This window comes from Lissotriton vulgaris, chromosome 7 (assembly GCF_964263255.1).
Source record: "Lissotriton vulgaris chromosome 7, aLisVul1.2, whole genome shotgun sequence".
Lineage (NCBI taxonomy): Eukaryota > Metazoa > Chordata > Amphibia > Caudata > Salamandridae > Lissotriton > Lissotriton vulgaris.
The window spans coordinates 890,351,471-890,369,326 of NC_141695.1; the positions used below are offsets into that span (position 1 = coordinate 890,351,471).

Here is a 17,856-nt window from a genome sequence, read left to right on the forward strand (position 1 = left end):
TCTGCATGTACAGAGGTCCCATTACAGTGCTTCAACAAAAAAACAGAACACAGACAAAGGGATGAGCAAGGAGCTTAACAGAGCAGAAAGGGATCATCAATGGACATGCAGTTTAGGGGAAACGGATTTAACTAGTAATTTTTAAACTACTGCATGCTGGCCATCACACCAGGAAAATTAGGAATGCATGGAAAACAACATTTATTTTACGACACATTTAATCAACTTATAGCAATCACAAGTAATACAGTAATATTTATAGATCGTAATAAGCTCTTTACCATAGGTCAGGCAGGTGGTCTTTCTACAGAAAACCAAACATCTGAAAGATTACAGTGTTCAATTTACAGAACACGCAGGCAGTCAATTAACTTGGATATTCTCTATTCTTGAATGAATTTCACGTTTTCAGGTGCCCCTAGAATTTCCTTTATCATCAAAATGTTACTGCTATTAGTGTGTTTGGCAAACAGACAAACAGGACAAGATTTCAGAACAGGGCAATATAAATTCAAACGAAGACAGATAACACAGATATTACTTAACAGTAAGTTAAGAACTAATTTTTGTTATTTTTTTCTTATACCTTATAAAAAGATGTCACTGCTCTGTAATGATAAAAATACCGGAAATTATTCAATTAATGATAACACAAAAAGCCGCCCCTATAAAACACATACAATAGATACTTCCAGAAAATGTGAAAGATTCTCTTAAAAAATATATAGAGGTTTTTATTTTTATACATATTTATGGGATAGGTGCGAGGTAGAAAGTACTTCTCACAGTTTAACCCACTTACGATAAACCACAGCTGCCAGATTGTTCATACCACTGATCAGCACATTGAAGACGACGCCAATCGCACCAGGTTAAAAAAATAACAAAAAAAAACAAAGATGTGTAAAGGGAAACGTCCAGTCACGACTACTGTTCCAGGGACATCATTTAAAAGAAAGTAAAGAACACGTTTTCCATTCCTTTTCAGAGTGATCCGAACACCTTCTGTTGAAAAATGTTCAATTTCCTCTTAAAAAAGAAAACCACTGAGAAAAACCCTCCAGAACACAAGGTTTAAAAATTAACTCTCCATTGTCCTTCTGATTAATGTGTTCATTTCGAAACGGATCCTTTGAATTTATAACATTCCAGAAGCAGGAGTAAGTAAGGTGAGGGTTGAAGGTAGGCGTGAGGGAGGGAAAGCCTAGTGATGCAAGATTTCCAAACATCTTGATAAATTTTGCAAACAATGCACTTGAAGTCAGGATTTCATATTAATTAGTCTGTGGGAATGAAGGATCGGGTTAAGATCCCCATATGCTAGTCCCTCCTAGGGTGGGATTCCATCTTCCTTCTGATGTTTAAGTATGTGTTCACGCTGCAACAAAAGAAGAAATCATGCTATAAAAAGGAAAACAGGCAAGCCTTGTAAATTTCATACTGCAGTTTAGACAAAATGTATGTTATTTCTGGCTGTTCTGAATAAGCAATAGCAGAATCTGCACATGGTAGCACACATATTTTAACTACAGGCCCTCAGATAGTTGTAAAAGAGGCAGGCCTTCAACAGTTGTTTGCCCACCCACCCCTCAATCACTCACTCTGACTGGTCTGTGGGATGCCATAATTACCAGAGAAGCCTTAGCGGTGGCCATGTTGTGCTGCACCCTGGAAGGACATTTCCAAAGTGCATGACAAAAAAGAAAACCAGAAAACAGACCCAGTAGATAAGGGTAGCTAAAAGAATAAATTATTCTTCGGATAGTGGAAGTGCTTCCTGAAAGGCCAGGATGGAGAGAGAGAAGGGCACAGTGAGAGCAATGCAAAAACACACTGCAGGTAACCTGAGGAAAGGACTGAAAGGAACTACTGACATCACCCAGAGAATGGGAACCATGTGGCTATGCATACATAAGAGAGCCTGGTGGAGATGCAGGGCAGCACTTATTTCTGGCAGCCCAAGAGAGGGACCGGAACAGGATCCAAACAGCAGTATAACAGAAGAAGCTTCTGTCCTTATTGGAAAGCATGACGACGTACCAGAAATCCACGACATGGTGACATGAGAAAAGGATTATGTTGCTTACCTAGTATGCATCTATTCTTGGCACAAGAGCTGTAGATTCACCTGCTTGCACACTCCTGGAATCTAGTGTTGGGTCTGGATGTATGCAAGTTGTTTTTCTTAGAAGAAGTCTTTGAAGTCACAAGGTAAGGTGACTCCTCCTTTCGGTGATCGTGCACATGGGCATCAACTCCATTGTTAGATTGTTTTCCAGGAAGAGGGTGAGAATGGAGTAAGTGAGTGTAGTAAAGAAATGTCCATGCGTATGTAATAAAAATAATGAGAACTGCAACTATAGGTGTCGAGGGAGGTGGGAGGGCGCATGTGAATCTACTGCTCTACATTCCAGATGCTTACTAGATAAGTAAAATAATCTGTTCGAGGCATGGGTGCTGTAGATACACATGCTTTGCATAGACTATAGTAGTATTATCCCAAAGTGGTAGCTAACCAGTAGATGTTGCAGTTGTCTGAAAAAGTGTCTTCAGCACTGCTTGCCTTACATTGACTTGTTGGCGTGCTAATACACATCCACAGAATAGTGTTTCGTAAATGTGTGTGGTGTGTACCATGTTGCTGCCTTACAGATGTCAGCTATAGGAATGTTACCTAAAAAGGCCATAGATGCCCAAATTTTGCGAGTGGAATGCACTCTAGGGGGTATAGCTAAAGTTATTTTTGCTTTTTCATACCAAGATTTGGAGATAGAATTGCCCTTTTTAAGCAGTGAAAATGCAACAAACATTTGCTTTGTTTTACAAAAATCTTATGTCAGTGTGTGAAGAGCTTGTTCTGCTACAGAATCAGTTCGAGGGAAGAATAAAGGTAACTTAACTGACTGGTTAAGATGAAAAGGAGAAACTACTTTAGGAATTAATTTTGGGTTGGTGCGAAGAACTACCCTATCTTTATGAAGCTGAAAGATGGGTTCTTCTTAACCCTGGGAGAAGTACTACGCTTCGCTCGCGTAGTTTGCGTTACTTCGCACTAGGCGAATTGCACGTAGCACAGTGCAAACACGCGTAGCGGTCATTTTTCGCTTGCACGCAGTCCTCAACGTCAAGTTGGCGACCGCGAGCAAGCAAACTGACATCTCGGTGAGACTTTTCCCTCGTTCGCGATCAGCAACATCAAGTTGCCGATAGTGAGCATGGAAAATAAACCTCCCAGCGAGATTCTCAACAAGGGGAGGTCAGGTTTCTCATTGCGAGTGGTTACGTATGCTCGCAATGAAAAACTACAGACGCTCGAGTAGAAATCTACTTGAGCAGCATAATGCTGTTCGCACTGATTGCACAGTGCAGACAAGCATCCGGCACTGTGCAATCAGTGCGAACAGCATTTTGCACAGTGCACTATGCAGTTTGCGTAGCTTGAGTAGTGCGAAGTGCACTCCGCTTAGCTACACATAGTGCTACTACGCGAACTACCCTAGGTTTAGTTCTTCTAAGGTGAATGCCTGCAGCTCACCAACTCTCCTTATTGAAGTAATTGCATCGAGGAAGGCAACCTTTCATAAAAGGAACTGTAAAGGACGATTGTGTAATAGTTCAAAGGGAGGACCCATGTGTCTTGTACGTACAATGTGAGATTCCATACCGGTGCTGGAGGTATTCTAGGTGGTATTACTCTTTTTGAGCCTTCCATAAAGGCTTTAATCACAGGGACTTTGAACAAACATAAATGCGGTCTGTTTTGCAAATAGGCAGCTACTGCTGCAAGGTGTAATCGAATAGTTGTGTAAGCTAGATTAGCTTGCTCTAGGAGCAGAAGGTAATGTTTTGAACTGATGCATTTAGAGGATTAATGTTGTTATTACAATCTATAACACATTGTTTCCATTTGGTGCATTACAAGCCCTGGTAGTGGGCTTTCTTGTTTAATTAGAATAGTCATACAATTTGGTGGCACATTTAAGTATCCAAACTCTGACTTCAGGAGCCAAATCGCTAAATTGAGCTCCTAGGGGTTTGGGTGTCTGATTTCTCCACAGTTCTGAGTGGGAAGGCTGGAATTGGGGGGGTGTACCATGGTTGACAGGCATGTGTGGGAGCTATCAAAATCAGTGGAAGCAATGTTTGCCAGAGCTTTCGAACCAGAAACAGAAGGAGTGGGGTTGTCAGAAAAGCATAGGCAAATATCCTTGACCAATTGACCCTATAGGTCATTGCCTTTGGAGCGAGGGTGTGGGAACTTGGAGGTGAAGTTTGGCCATTTCGCATTGTCCACTGTGGTGAACAGATCTATTTGTGGGAATCCCCATTTTTGAAAGTATGGAAGGAGAACTTGGGGATAAAGTTCCCACTTGTGTATTTGTTGCCTCCTTATGCTGAGGAGGTACAGCAATTTGATTGTTGACTCCTGGAAGGTCTTCTGCCAGAAGATGAATTCTGTGATGAATTGCCCAGCTCCAAATGGTCTGAGAGAGGCGTGACAGCTGGAGTGTGTGTGTCCCCCTTTGCTTTTGTACATAGCTGTATTATTGTCCTTGAGGACTAGGACATCTTTGCTAGTGAGATGAGACTGAAAAGCTTTCAGAGCTGGAGAGGGGAGGAGCCGCGTCAGCGACCAAGATGGCCACTTGATCCTCGGCTCCGCCGGCCGCCACATCCTGACCAGCCATCGGGCACATTATCATGAACCCCGTCCCTACCATCGGGTGGAGGACCAGCACCTGAGTAACTAGGTGAAATTCTGGTTCGTTTGGGCGCTTTGGCGACAGATTATCGTCGTCCGAAACTTTGAGGCCTACGGACGTGGAAGCCGGGACCCCGAGTGTGGAGGGGTCCGCAGTGGAGTGCGACAACATCGGCCTCTGGGACAGGAAGTGACCGGACGGATCCTGGTTTTGCGCGGGAGAGCAGTTGCTGGGGTGTCCGGAGTCCATCTAACTTGGTCTAAGGTCGCATTACTGAGGAAGTTGCCAGGACCGGATTGGTGGTGGCAATGGCGTCGAGAGGAGACCCTGAGAAGCCCCACTCGAAATTGGCGAAGAATACTCCTCAGGTCCAGACCAACAAAATAGAAAAGTACGCCCTGTCCAAGGGGTCCCCAGTGGTTGCGAAACGTACCCCGATTGGGGGTCGGGATGGCGACTCGGTCGTGGAGGATCCTACAATGAAAGACTTAATTGCAGCGATCATCGGGGTCCAATCATCCTTGGGTAAGATGGACACTAAACTAGACTCTGTGTCGATCGAAGTGGGCCTCATAAAGGCTAACCTGACTAAAACTGCGGAGAAAGTTAAGGGCTTGGAAATTAAGACGACGAGTCTCATCGAGGTGTCGGAGCTGCAAAAAGAGGTGCGAGATCTTAAGGCGGCCCGGACTCAATTTGATCGAAAGATTGATGAATATGAAGGACGGGCTCGCCGCAATAACGTCCGTATCCTGCTGGGAGTGCCGGAGAGGTCGGAGGGGTTGACCCCGGACCTCTTTATCGAGGAAATCGTCCTGCAACATCTCAAGCCTAAGGGCCTCTGTAACTTTTTTACAGTGGAGAGGGCCCATAGAGTTCCCTCTGGTCGCCCGAAGACGGGGGCACCTCCTCGCCCCATAATAGCCCGGGTCCTGAACTTTCGGGACCGAGATGCTATCCTGCAAACGGCAAGATCCAAGGGCCTGCTGGCCTATGAGAACGCTTCACTGTTTTTCCCGGACTTCACCCAGATGGTACAGAGACAGCGGCAGAACTTTATGTCCATCAAGCGGCGTTTGAGGGACCGAGATATGAGGTACTCGATGTTTCCGGCCCGTCTTCGGATTGAACATGACGGGAAGACTTGGTTTTTTGATAATCATGAGGTTGCCACAGACTGGCTGGATCGGATTGAGGGCTCGGACTCCGGGGGTCAGGCCCGGACCGATAGTGAAGAACAGTGACTTGCCGCTGTGGCTGTACCGCATTAACATTGTTGGTGGCGTAGTGGAACTGGTTGGGGTTGTTCTTTATTTCCCCCCCATGGACTATTTTTGCTGGGGCCTTTTTTGTCTTTCGCCGTACGCGGGGACAGTGGTTGATTTGGGAAGGTGGGGGCGGGCGGCCTGTTGTAAGGTCCTCCTCCGTTTTTCTACTTTTAGATACCTGTAGTTAGTTGGGGGTGACAGGCACACTGTGAGTTGGGGATGTGCGTTAGCTACATACAAGGGTGCAGGGAGGGGGGTTGGGGGATTGGAACTGGGTTTTTTTTGATTGTTGATTTGTTTGTTTTGTGTGACCAGAGTCCGCTATGGGTGCCTATGGATATTCTGTTTTTTCAGAGATAGGAATGGACTCCGCTAGGTTGGGTTTGGGGTTTTCTGTCTTTAGCTGGAACGTGAATGGTTTGGGTGACAAGATCAAGCGCACTATGGTGAATCAGCTGATTAGAAGGCACTCGCCCAACGTGGCGCTGCTACAGGAAACCCATCTCACGGGTAAATGTTGAATTGGCGCAGAGGAGGCTACAAACTAGTGGCTCATGCGGACTACTTCTGGCTCTAGAGGATTGTGGATTTTGGTGAAAAACTCATTTCCCCTTACTATCCAGTCGACGTGGTCTGACAACAGAGGTCGATATGTTGGAATATCGGGATTAAGGGAGCGTAGGACTGTCACGTTTCTGTCTATGTCCCTCCAGCGTTACAGGTGGATACTTTCCGTGATTTGGGCCGAGTGTTTCTGACTTTGCCCATCGGGACAATGGTGCTGGGCGGGGACTTCAATGCTGTACTGGATGGTGAACTAGACAGGCATCCCTCCCGTGTGCTTTTGCCTTCCCGTAGATGGCTGGCGGATTTTACCTCTGCGTCGGTTTTGGTGGATGGATAGCGCCTTCGGCACCTTAGTGATGTGAGCTATACACATGCTTCTGCGGCGCACCACTCACTTTCTAGGATAGCGAATATGCTACTTACCAGTATGCATCTGTTCTTGGCATGTAGGGCTGCTGACATTCATATCTGTGAATAGATCGCCGCCTAGTGTTGGGTCCGGATGATTGCACATTGTTGTCCTGGAAGAGTCTTCGAAGTATCACGAGATAGGTGGCTCCTCCCCTGGACTACAGTGCGCATGGGCATCCTCTCATCCTCAGATTGTTTTTCGCCATTGTGGCAGAGATGGAGTGTAGTACAGTAAGTGATGACCATGCTAAGAGTAACTCCGAGTGCTGCAGCCGCTACAGGCGCCGGGGAGGAGGGCGGGTGATATGAATATCAGCAGCCCTACATGCCAAGAACAGATGCATACTGGTAAGTAGCATATTCGGTTCGAGGCATGTGGGCTGCTGAATTCATATCTGTGCATAGAATACATAGCAGTCCCTCCATTAGCGGCAGCTGCCTGTGCCAGCTGCAGCAGTCTGAAAAAGTGTTTTTAGAACAGCCTGTCCTACAGCTGTCTGCTGTTTGGAGTGCACATCTACGCAGTAGTGTTTGGTAATGCAAATGCTACTTACCAGTATGCATCTGTTCTTGGCATGTAGGGCTGCTGACATTCATATCTGTGCATAGATCGCCGCCTAGTGTTGGGTCCGGATGATTGCACATTGTTGTCCTGGAAGAGTCTTCGAAGTATCACGAGATAGGTGGCTCCTCCCTGGACTACAGTGCGCATGGGCATCGCCTCCATCCCCAGATTGTTTTTAGCCATTGGCAGAGATGGAGTGAAGTATGTGAGTGATGACCATGCTATGAGCATATATATATATACATATGAATGAACACTGCAGCTGCTACAGGCGCCGGGGAGGAGGGTGGGCGATATGAATGTCAGCAGCCCTACATGCCAAGAACAGATGCATACTGGTAAGTAGCATTTGCAGATCGAGGCATGTGGGCTGCTGAATTCATATCTGTGCATAGAATACATAGCAGTCCCTCCATTATCGGCGGCCGCCCGTGCCAGCTGCAGCAGTCTGAAAAAGTGTCTTGAGAACAGCCTGACCAACAGCTGCCTGCTGTTTTGAGTGCACGTCTACACAGTAGTGTTTAGTGAAAGTATGTGTGGTAGACCATGTGGCTGCTCTACAGATATCTTCTAAGGGAATGTTACCTAGGAAATCCATAGAGGCCCCCAACTTCCTGGTGGAGTGGGCCCTTGGTGGGATAGTGAGAGTGCGCTTAGCTTTAGCGTAGCAGATTTGAATGCATTTCACGATCCACCTAGCGATCCCCGTTTTGGAGATAGCGTTTCCCTTGTGGTGTGTGGCAAAAGCAACGAAAAGCTGCTTGGTTTTGCGAAAATCTTTTGTCCTGTCTACATAGTACATCAAGGCTCTCTTAACGTCAAGGGTGTGGAGCATCCGCTCCGCCAGCGTCTCTGGGTTCTGGAAAAACACCGGCAACTCAATTGTCTGGTTTATATGGAATTGAGATACAACCTTGGGTAAGAATTTAGGGTTAGTGCGGAGCACAACCCTGTTAGCATGTACCTGGAAGAAAGGTTCTTGGATGGTGAGCGCCTGCAGCTCGCTAACCCTCCGTAGCGATGTGATTGCTACTAAGAACGCAACCTTCCAAGTTAGAAACTGAAGCTCACAAGAGTGCAGTGGCTCGAAGGGAGGACCCATCAGTCTTGTAAGAACCACATTGAGGTTCCATTCTGGAGCTGGTGGGGTCCTTGGCGGAATGACTCTGAGTCCTTCCAAAAAGGCCTTGATAGCAGGGACCTTAAAGAGCGACGGGTGTTGCCTATTCTGGAGGTATGCTGCCATAGCAGACAGGTGAATGCGGATGGAAGAGTACGCCAAATTGCATTGATACAGGTGGAACAGGTAACAAATGATGTTTTGAATGGAAGCATCTAACGGGTCAATATTGTGGTTAACACAGTAGATGACAAACCTCTTCCATTTAGCCGCATAACAAGCTCTAGTAGTGGGCTTCCTTGCCTCCCGAATGATGTCCATGCAATCGGGAGGAAGATTGAGGTAGCCAAACTCTAGGACTTCAGGAGCCAGATCGCCAGGTTGAGCTGTTGCGGGTCTGGGTGCTGAATGTCGCCATGGCTCTGCGTCAGAAGGCTGGGAGTGAGATGAAGCCTTTGATGCGGTACCACGGAGAGTTCCAGAAACGTGGTGTACCATGGTTGGCGAGCCCACGTTGGAGCAACCAGGATGAGAGTCATCGAGTGCTGCCTGAGCTTGCGTGCCACCAGCGGTATCAGCGGTGCTGGGGGAAAAGCGCACGCAAATCTGCCTGACCAGTTCATCCACATCGCATTGCCCTGTGACTGCGTGTGGGAACCTGGCGGCGAAGCTTTGGCATTTTGCGTTCTCCTTTGTGGCGAACAGGTCTATCTCTGGATGACCCCACTTTTGGAAGTACGGTTGGAGTACTGATGGATGTATCTCCCACTCGTGCATTTGATGGCTGTGCCTGCTGAGCAGATCCGCCATCTGATTGTCCTTGCCCGGGAGATGCTCTGCCATGAGGAAGATGTTCCTCTGAATGGCCCACTTCCACATGCTCTGAGCCAGATGAGACAGCTGTGGAGAGTGTGTGCCTCCCTGCTTCTGAATGTAGTACATGGCCGTCATGTTGTCCGTCCGGATCAACACGACTTTGTTGCACAGATGTACTTTGAACGCCTTTAAGGCCATGAAGACTGCCATCAGTTCCAACACATTGACGTGCATCTTCCTTTGCTGTAGTGTCCATAGTCCCTGCACTGTGTACTGGAGTACATGCGCTCCCCATCCCTGGAGAGAGGCGTCCGTCGTCAGGATAATCTGTGGCACAGGCTCTTCGAATGGTCGGCCCTTGCAAAGGTTTTGTGGATTCCACCAATGCAGAGAGTTGTATGCCCGACCGCTCACCAACACTAGGTCTGTCAGTTGCCCATGAGCCTGAGTCCACTGACGTGCTAGGCACTCCTGGAGCGGACGCATATGTAGTCTCGTGTGCGGGACAATGGAGATGCAGGAGGCCATCATGCCTATCAACTGCATGAACACCTTCGCTGGAAGCGAGTGTTGGGGTCTGAATCGTTGGATCAGCGCCTGGATACTGGCGATTCTCACTGAATTTGGCTGCGCAGTGGCTGCCAGAGTGTTGATTGTCGCGCCCAGATACTGTCGCACGTGGGCGGGCTGGAGATGGGACTTTGGGTAGTTCAGAGAGAATCCCAGATCGTGCAGGAGATGAATGGTGCGTGACACATGGTCGACGCACTGTTGTTCTGTCTTTGCTTGAATGAGCCAGTCGTCCAGGTAGGGGTAGACGTGGACGTTCTGGCGACGGAGATGCGCCGCCACAGTCGCTAGGCACTTTGTAAATACCCTTTGCGCCGTGGTGACCCCGAACGGCAGAACCCTGAACTGGTAATGCTGGTCTTGAATCGTGAATCTGAGATACTTCCTGTGGGAAGGATGCAGGGGGATATGAAAATATGCATCTTTCAGATCCAGCGTAGCCAGGAAGTCCCCCTGCTGAAGCAGAGGGAGCACTTGCTGTAACGTGAGCATATGGAAGTGCTCCGAGAGAATGTACCAGTTGAGGGGCCTGAGGTCCAGGATGGGCCTGAGGGATCCGTCCTTTTTGGGGATTAGAAAATACAGGGAGTAAACCCCTGTTCCCCTTTCCTGCAACGGAACGAGCTCTATCGCCCCTTTTTGCAGCATGACTAGAACTTCCTGCTGCAACAAGGTCAAGTGCTCACCGGACATAGGACGGCTCCTTGGGGGTATGTTTGGTGGAATGGAAGTAAGTTCCAGACAGTAACCGTACTGGATAAGAGACTTGACCCACCTGTCCGTGGTGATGGATTTCCACGCGGGCAGGAACTGCTGGAGTCTCCCCCCGACCGGTGTTGTATGGTCGGGGGGCAGTGACAAGACGTCACTGCTTGTTGGCGGTGGTGGACCTGGAGCTGTTGTTTCCACGTCCCCTGCCCTTGACGTTATTGCCTCTGTAGCCACCTCTACCCTTGTTGTTGTATGAGGTTTGGGTGTTACTTTTGTAATACTGTGTGGACTGCGATGCCTGACCCCTTGAGGTGCCTCTGGAATTGGAGCGGCGAAAGGAACCACTCCGAAACTGTTGAGACTGGAGGGCCCCCATAGACTGGGCAGTGTCTGTATCTTTTTTCATTTTTTCCAGCGTCGCATCCACCTCAGGGCCAAACAGGTGGTCAGGATTAACTGTTTGGTTCAGTATTGTCGTTTGAATATCGGGCTTGAACCCTGAAATTCTAAGCCAAGCATGCCGTCTAAGCAACACACTGGTGTTGATTGCCCTGGAGGCTGTATCGGCCACATCCAGCGCACATTTTATGGATGCGTTTGTGATAAGCTTTCCTTCCTGAATCAGCATTTCCCCTGCCTCCTTGTACTGGTCAGGCAAGTGTTGCAGTAGTGATTCTAAGGTGTCATAGTGAGCCCTATCGTAGCGTGCAAGCAGGGCCTGTGTGTTGGAGATCCTCCAAATATTAGCTGCCTGTGCAGCAATCCGTTTCCCTGAGGCCTCAAATATTTTGGACTCTTTGTCTGGGGGAGGAGCGTCACCAGTGGTCTGCGAGTTCGCCCTCTTCCGAGCGTTGGATACAACCAACGAGTCCAGTGGCAAGTGTCCCTTGATGTATGTAGGATCCGAGGGCGCTGCCTTATATTTTTTGTCAATGCGAGGGTTGACGACACGCGCCCGGGTGGGCTCCTTGAAGACCTCCGTTGCGTGTTTGAGCACCCCCTTAAGCATTGGCAGTGTTTTGACTGACTTTTCAGCCACTGAGAAAGTGTCAAATAAAAAGTCTACATCCACAGGGTCCGAGTGCAGCTCGACATCGTGGTTAGCCGCAGCTCTCTCGATCAGAGCGTTGAAGGCCGCTGAGTCCTCCGTCGGTGACGTCTTGGCCGCAAAAAGTTGCGTGTCCTGGCCCGTCTGCGGGTCCTCCGGGTCGCCTCCGGCCGACCAAGGTTCGTGCTCCTCCTCCGGAGCCGAGTACGCCGGATAGTTGTACTCGGCGTCCTCCTCGTCAGCATCGCCTGCGGCGGAACGCGTTGGCGAGTGTCCTAGGGCTTGTGGAGACATAGGTTCTATCGGGGCCGAAGTTTCCGCAGAGTCCCTCTTATTTTTGAGAGGGATCCGAAAATGTTCCAACACCGGCTCAGTGGTGATTCTTCTCTTGAGGAGAGACAGTTTCCCAGTATTGGCGTCGATGATGACCTCTCGACGCTCCTCTTCAGCAAGTGGCTGGAGCCGAAGCTTCGACACCACTAAGGCTGCTTTTGGTGTCAATACCTCCTTCGAGGGCCCGCCATGTTTCGGCGCGAAAGCCTTCGGCGTCTACTTTGGCGGCAGGGTAAAGCGGATAGGCGTTTGCGCCTTCGCAGGCTTCGGCGTGTGCTTAGGCGCCACGGTGTCCGGATCGGGAACCACATCGTCCTTCCGTATCCGCTGCAGGGATTCCGCTACCTTCTTTGTTAAGGCAGGAGAGGGCTTGACCGGCTCGAGCGATCTCCCCGAGTCGGGAGTCGGGTCGATGGCAGGCACCTTCTTCAGGGCCGACACCTCATGCGCCTTGTCCCCAAGGGCCGGCGCCGGCTGAGCCCGGGTCGCGTCGTCGCCCTGACGCTTCTTCGGAGCCGTCTTCGGGTCCTCGACCCCAACCATCTTCGGCGCCGACGCAGCCGCGTCGGTCGACTTCGCCTTCGGCGCCGACCCCGAGGGCTTCGGGTCGGCCATCTTGGCGTGGCTCTTCAAGTCGGCCATCTTGAATTTTTTGGAAGTTGACGCCTCCAGAACCTTCTGCCCCAGCGCAACTTTCACTTTCGGTTTCGAAACCGAGGGAGCGTGACCCGATGGCTTCACTTTCGTTTTCTTCAACGGGAGTGGCGCCTCAGAAATGTCTGTGACCGGGCCCGGAGGCGGGGACGTTGGACTTATAACGAGGTCTTGGGTAAGGCCCGAAGGCGATCCCTCGACCTGGGCCGTATGAAGGGGATTGACCCCTGAGTCTGGTTGGGGATGCTCCTCCTCCGAGCTATCCCCTACGGTGGCAATAGCCCGATCGTCGTCCCCTACCTCGTCGGCGACTTCGTCAAAGTCCTCATCACCCGCGTCGTAGGCATCCCCTTCGGACGCGGGACTAGATTCCGAAACTTGTACGTCGTCGTCGTCTCCAACAGATTCTTCGAATATGTCGTCTGGTGGGGGCGCCGTGGTAGCCGATAACTTGGCCTGGAGCCTAGCGGCCCGACGAATCTTGAGAGTTTTCTTGCACCGGAATTTCGAACACGCCATGCAGCTGTCTTCGTCATGGTCCGGTGACAAGCATTTATTGCACACGGGGTGCACGTCGAGGTGTGGATATTTGGAGTTACACACCGGGCACTTCTTGAACGGAGTCCGCTCCATAGCAGAAGTGTAGTGTAGGCCCGTCCGCGCCGAGAGCACGCGGAAGGGTAGCAAGAGTTCGGAGCTGAGAGTCAGACAAGAAACCCGAACGCAACTATACCGACGCTCAGCCTAAAGACCTTTTGGTCTCGAGTAGAAAAGTTGAACAACTATCGGTTCCGACAGAGGGAACCGAAACACATCCGAACCCAATGGCGGAAAAAAACAATCTGGGGATGGAGGCGATGCCCATGCGCACTGTAGTCCAGGGGAGGAGCCACCTATCTCGTGATACTTCGAAGACTCTTCCAGGACAACAATGTGCAATCATCCGGACCCAACACTAGGCGGCGATCTATGCACAGATATGAATTCAGCAGCCCACATGCCTCGAACATGTGTGTATGGTAGACCATGTGGCTGCTTTACAGATTTCCTCTAAAGAAATGTTACCCAGGAAAGCCATGGATGCCCCTAACTTTCGTATTGAGTGGGCTCTTGGGGGAATCGTTAATGTGCGCTTAGCCTTTTGATAGCAAATTTGTATGCACTTAACGATCCATCTGGCTATACCTGCTTTTGAAATGGGGTTGCCTTTGTGTTGTGGTGAGAAGGCAACAAACAGTTGTTTGTCTTCCTGAAATCTTTTGTCGTATCAATGTAGTACATGAGAGCTCTTTTGACATCTAGTGTGTGGAGCATTCTTTCTGCCACTGAATCTGGAAGAACACTGGCAGCTCTATAGTTTGATTTATATGGAACAGTGAAACCACCTTAGGCAGAAACTTAGGGTTAGTGCGTACCACCACCCTGTTGGAGTGAATCTGTATGAATGGTTCTTGGATAGTTAGTGCTTGAAGTTCACTAACTCGTCGTAGCGATGTAATTGCTATTAGGAAAGCCACTTTCCACGTTAAGGATTGTATCTCGCATGAGTGGAGAGGCTCAAAAGGTGGAACCATCAGTCTGGTAAGGACCACATTTAGGTTCCATACAGGTGCTGGTGGGTGTCTGGGAGGAATAACTCGTTTGAGTCCTTCCAGAAAAGCTTTGATGGCAGGCACTCTGAAAAGTGAGAGATGCCGTCTGTTTTGGAGATAAGCGGCTATTGCGGATAAATGTATACGTATGGAAGCGTAGGCCAGATTGCATTTGTATAGATGTAATAGATAACAGATGATGTTTTGAGTAGATGCATCTAGCGGATTAATGCCATTATTGGCACAATAAATGACGAATCGCTTCCATTTGGCCGCATAGCATGCTCTAGTTGTGGGCCTCCTTGCCTCCTTTATGATATCCATACAGTCGGGAGGCAGGTGGAGGTAGCCAAATTCTGAGACCTCAGGAGCCAGATCGCCAGGTTGAGCTGTTGGGGATCTGGATGCTGAATGCCGCCATGGTTCTGCGTCAAGAGTCTGGGTGTGAGGTGCAGTCTTTGATGCGGTACCACGGAGAGTTCTAGAAACGTGGTTGACCATGGTCGGCGTGCCCATGTTGGAGCAACCAGGATGAGAGTCATAGAGTGTCGCCTCAGTTGCGTGCCACTAGCGGTATTAGCGGTGCTGGTGGAAAAGCGTACGCAAATATGCCTGACCAGTTCATCCATATCGCATTTCCCTGCGACTGTGGGTGTGGGAACCTGGCGGCAAAGCTTTGGCATTTTCCCTTGTGGCGAATAGGTCTATCTCTGGATGACCCCACTGCTGGAAGTATGGGTGGAGGACTGATGGATGTATCTCCCACTCGTGCATTTGGTGGCTGTGCCTGCTGAGCAGGTCCGCTATCTGATTGTCCTTGCCTGGGAGGTGTTCTGCCATGAGGAAGATGTTTCTCTGAATGGCCCACTTCCACATGCTCTGAGCCAGATGAGACAACTGTGGAGAGTGTGTACCTCCCTGCTTTTGTATGTAGTACTACGCAGTCATGTTGTCCGTCCGGATCAACACTACTTTGTTGCACAAATGTACTTTGAATGCTGTCATTGCCATGAAGATTGGCATCAGTTCCAGAAGGTTGATGTGCATCTTTTTCTGCTGTATTGTCCATAGTCCCTGCACTGTGTAGTGGAGTACATGAGCTCCCCATCCCTGGAGAGATGCGTCCGTTGTCAGTATTATTTGTGGTACAGGCTCTTGGAACGGTCGGCCCCTGCAAAGGTTTTGTGGGTTTCACCAATGCAGAGAGTTGTATGCGCGACCGGTCACCAACACTAGGTCTTTCAATTGTCCGTGAGCCTGATTCCACTGACGTGCCAAGCACTCCTGAAGCGGACGCATGTGTAGTCTCGCGTGCGGAACTATGAAGATGCAGGAGGTTATCATGCCTATCAACTGCATGAACACTCGTGCTGGAAGCGAGTGTTGTGGTTTGAATTTTTGTATCAGCAATTGAATGCTGTTGATCCTCACTGAATTTGGCTGTGCTTTGGCTGCCAGAGTGTCTATTGTCGCGCCCATGTACTGCCGTACGTGGGCGGGCTGAAGGTGGGACTTGGATAATTCAGTGAAAATCCCAGATTGTGAAGTAGGTGAATGGTGTTCGACATGTGGGTGGCACATTTCTGGGCCGACTTTGCTTGAACAAGCCAGTCGTCCAGATAAGGGTAGACGTGAATATTCTGTCTCCGTAGGTGTGCAGCCACTATCGCTAGGCACTTGGTAAACACCCTGGGTGCTGTTGTTACTCTGAAAGGGAGGACCTTGAACTGACAATGCTGATTCTGAATGGTAAATCTGAGATATTTTCTGTGTGACGGGTGTACCGGTATATGGAAATATGCATCCTTTAGAACTAGTGTTGCGAGGAAATCTCCCTGACTGAGTAACGGTAGAACCTGCTGTAACGTGAGCATGTGAAAATGTTCTGACAGGATGTACTGGTTTAGGGGCCTGAGGTCCAGTATGGGTCTGAGGGACCCGTCCTTTTTTGGGATCAAGAAGTACAGCGAGTACACCCCTGTACCTCTTTGTTCCACAGGCACGAGCTCTATGGCTCCTTTTTGCAGCATGCTGACTACCTCTTGTTGTAATAACTGTATATGCTCTGCGGACATAGGACGGTGTCTTGGGGGTATGTTGGGTGGAGTGGATGTTAACTTCAGACAATAACCGTACTGGATAAGCTGCCTCACCCACCTGTCTGTTGTGATGGTTTTCCAGACTGGCAGGAACTGTTGTAGTCTCCCCCGACCGGTGTTATATGGTCGGGGGGTAGTGACAAGACGTCACTGTTTGTTGGTGGCGGAGGATCAGGAGTTGTTGTTGCCACGACCCCTGCCCTTGGTGCTGTTTCCACGATAGCCACCCCTATTGTTCTTGTTGTAGATGGTCTGCGTGCCTCCTTTACTATATTGTGTCTGCTGGGACACCTGGCCTCTGGAAGCTCCTCTATTGTTGGAGCGACGAAAAGAACCACCCCTGAACTGCAGAGCCCCCATAGACTTTGCAGTCTCGGTGTCCTTTTTAATTTTTTCCAAGGTGGTGTCCACTTCTAGGCCAAATAAGTGATCAGGGTTAACTGGCTGATTGAGTACGGTGGTTTGCATCTCAGGCTTGAAGCCGGAGATTCTCAGCCAGGCGTGTCTACGTAACATAACGATTGTATTAATAGCCCTGGCTGCAATGTCAGCTGCGTCTAGCCCACACTTAATAGACGTGTTGGAAATAAGTTTTCCTTCTTGTATTAGCATTTCTGCTGCTTCCTTATACTCATCTGGCAAGTGTTGTAACAGGGTTGCAAGTGTATCATAATGAGCCCTGTCGTATCTGGCTAAGAGTGCCTGTGTGTTGGAGATTCGCCAGACATTGGCCGCTTGAGCTGCCACCCTTTTCCCTGAGGCTTCTAGCACTTTAAATTCCCTGTCAGGGTGAGGAGCATCACCCGTGGTTTGAGAGTTCGCTCTTTTACGAGCATTTGAAACAACTAGCGAGTCCAATGGCAACTGTCCCTTGATATACGTAGGGTCCACAGGTGCTGTTTCGTATTTTTTTTTTCAATCCTGGGGTTTACCACTCTTGCCCTTGTGGTCTCCTTAAAGATGTCTCCAGCGTGCTTCAGGACACCTTTTAGCATGGGAAGAGTTTTGACAGTTCTCTCTGAGGTTGAGAAGGTGTCAAATAAAAAATCCTCTTCAATAGAGTCAGCTGGAGTTGGACATCGTGATTCTTTTGCTGCCCTCTCAATAAGTGCGTTGAACGCAGCCGTGCCTTCTGTAGGTGAGGTCTTAACAGCATAGATATTGCTGTCGGGGGCATTTTGTGGCTCTCTTGGGTCAACAGTGTCTGTCCATGGTTCTTCTGGATCAGTGTCGACAAGATAATTGTATTCCTCATTGTCAGCATTCCCTTCATCCACATCTGAATGTGTGGGTGGAGAAGGCTCTTGTCCATAGTGTTGTAGAGGTTCAAAAAGAAGAGGTGATGTTGCTGAATCCCTTTTTTTCTTCAATGGAATTTTATACGACTCCATCGGCTGTT

The 17,856-nt window shown here is 49.2% G+C and overlaps 1 protein-coding gene across 5 annotated transcripts in view; it reads right to left on the minus strand.

The window, feature by feature from the left end:
- Positions 1 to 200: 200 nt before the first annotated feature.
- Positions 201 to 17,856, minus strand: part of TCOF1 (treacle ribosome biogenesis factor 1) — a 338,714-nt gene continuing 321,058 nt past the window's right edge. For all 5 annotated transcript variants that reach the window (XM_086931305.1, XM_086931303.1, XM_086931304.1 and 2 more), the window contains one exon: positions 201 to 1,378. The gene's annotated coding sequence lies outside the window, so the exon portion shown is untranslated. The remainder of the gene's footprint in view (positions 1,379 to 17,856) is intronic.